This window comes from Delphinapterus leucas, chromosome 17 (assembly GCF_059928025.1).
Source record: "Delphinapterus leucas isolate spDelLeu-1000000601 "Yukka" chromosome 17, BTC_Dleu_Yukka2, whole genome shotgun sequence".
Classification (NCBI taxonomy): Eukaryota; Metazoa; Chordata; class Mammalia; order Artiodactyla; family Monodontidae; genus Delphinapterus; species Delphinapterus leucas.
Window position 1 is genome coordinate 48,186,118 of NC_143145.1, and position 2,720 is coordinate 48,188,837.

The 2,720-nt window shown below is 39.0% G+C and overlaps 1 protein-coding gene across 1 annotated transcript in view; it reads right to left on the bottom strand.

Annotated features, from left to right (window-relative positions):
* Positions 1-2,720, bottom strand: part of LOC149746965 (cAMP-dependent protein kinase inhibitor alpha-like) — a 107,633-nt gene that overhangs the window by 10,482 nt on the left and 94,431 nt on the right. The window lies entirely within an intron of this gene.

The window sequence follows — 2,720 nt, forward strand, 5'->3', positions numbered from 1 at the left end:
ATAAAATACATTAAAGTTGTTATAGCATCATGCATTAATATTTCACTGTACTTTAGACATTGCCTACAATCAATGTTTTCTGCCCTTTGAAACAGAATCATGCTTGTGGTATGCATTAATCATATAAAAGATTAAACACTGGAAAGAAATTCAGCCTTTAAAAACAAGTTGCTTTGATTTATTCAGTGGGTTCTTCCAAAAAGTTAATACCAAGAATTATTGCTTGTTGAATTGGAGTTACAAATTCTTTCAGAGTTACTTAGTATTTTCTTTAATATCAGTATCAAGGAAGGTAAAGCAAATTTACATATTTATTAGGAAATACAGGCACATAATCATAAAACAAGAAAACACAACGTTTTTATAGACTTTATAATTTAGAAGTGTTTTAATTTTACAGAAAAATTGAGAAGATAGTATAAAGTGTTTCCATATACACTATACCCATTTCCCTCTATGATGATCAACTTATATTAGTATGTTACATTGTTACAATCAATGAACAAATATTGATACATTATTGTTTACTATAGTCCATACATTAGTCCAGTTCCTTAGTTTTTACCTAATGTCCTCTTCCTATTCCAGGATTTCATCCAAAACATCACATTACATTTAGTTGCCATGTTTCCTTAGGCTCCTCTTGGGTTTGATAGCTTCTCAGATTTTCCTTGCATGACCTTGACAATTTTGAGTAGTTAGGTTTTTGTAGAATGCCCACTACTAGAATTTGTTTGATGCATTTTTCATGATAATATTGGGATTATGTGTTTAGGGGAGGAAGACCACAAGAGTAGAAGGGTTATTTTGTCAGATCAAATCAAGTGTACAAAGTATCAATATGCATTATGGATGCTGAGGTCGACCTTGATCACCAGGCTGAGGTAGTGTTTTTCAGGTTTCTCCATTGTAAAATTACTGTTTTCCCTTTTCCATATTGTACTTTTTGGAAGGAAGTCAATATGCTCAGCCCACAACTAAGGAATAGAGAGTTATGCTTAAGATGGAGTACTACATAAACTATTTGGAATTCTTTTGCACCGGAGATTTATCTATTCTCCCGCATTTATTTATGTATCCAATTATTCATTTATATCAGAAGAACTCATGGATTTTTACTTTATACTTTGGGTTATAATCTAATTCTATGTTAGTTACTTTGTTCCTCAAATTGCTCTAGTCCTGACCCTTGTGAACTCTTTTCAGTTCAGTGGCTCGTGTGCCACTCTGAGGTATCCCCATTCTATATATTTTTTTGGAACTTCCTAACTTTCTGACACTATAAGATGGTCTTGTATATAAATCTTGTATATTTACTGCCCCAGTCCTAGAATCAGCTATTTCTTCAAGGATAACTAGGTGTTTTTAGTGGAGAACAGTGTTAGACAGCAGGATCTGGGTGTGGGGTGTGCTAATTGCTGCCCGGATGTCATTGCTTCTAGGTCTTCTCAGCTGACAGAGCAAAGAGATAATATGCGTGTACATTACCCATGTATATGCACATATCTATAAGTATCTCTCTACATAACCATGTGTATTAAGGCAATACGAAGCAATATTAAGCTAAACATGAATGTATATTGATGTTTCCAACTTTAATCTGTTACCACATAGATCATCTTAGCCTCATCTCTTGCTTATCTTTAAATTTCAACTCCAGAAAAACACTTGACTTTTAGAAGTATGAAAATCAAATTGTAGCTACTTTGGGAAGCCACATCATCTAGCAGAATAATTCTTAAAGGGCAAGGTGTATATCATCAAATTTTAATTTACAGTCAGCAGTACTTTGTAACATCAATAGGCCTCCAGACCTTTGCTTCCAAGAAGATGAAGTAGCCCATTTCTCCCAGGTTCTTCCACTTAAAACTAAAACCCTGAACATAGCAACAAACAAACATAGGAAGACACTGAAAGGTGGAAATGAGAAGGCAGACTTAACTAGGGACTTTGGGACTTGAGGAATAACATGGTGATGAGTCCCCTGTGTTTCCTGTTGCTTCCCATACATCCTGGTGAGGGTATTACAGGAACCCCCCCATCAATAACCACCAACAGAACAACAGACAAAAAGCTTCAAAAAAAAAAAAAAAAGAACCCTGTTCCCCCTAGCCAAGGTATGAGGAAAGGGGTTGCCAAAGACAGAAAACCCTTTGGGCAATAATATACACACTGCTCGAGCCAAGTGCCAATGGAATATTGCACCCATCCCCTATGTCCTGTGGTTTCAGTTGGGCCAAGCTAGGATTTGATCTTCCACACCACCCTGCTCCTGCCCTCCAGAAGAGGCAGCGCTCTGATTCCCCACCAGGGCTGTTTCAGTGTGATGCAGTGGTGAGCTGAGCCTCCACCCCTTTGCATTAGCAAAGAGACTTTCAAAGGTGGTGCCTGACAGGCTAGTTAACACTGGGCTGCCCTCACACAGTCGTGGGGTCCAGTGGTGGGACCTAGCCTCCGTCTCTCCCTGACATCAATAAGAATAGGATGTTACAGGTTGGAGGGAGTAGGCACCCCACTAACCCCCAACACATGGTGTCAGTGAGACCCAATGGGGTGCTGAATCCCCATAACCGTCCTGAGGCAGTAAGACAGAATGAGATGGCACAAGCAGGGCTAGTTGGCAGTTCTCTTCCTCTTACCCTGGTGTCAATGGGGCCAGCAGGTAGCTGACCCTCTACCCACACCCGGCATCAACAAGAAGGAATGAAGTGGGAGGAAGG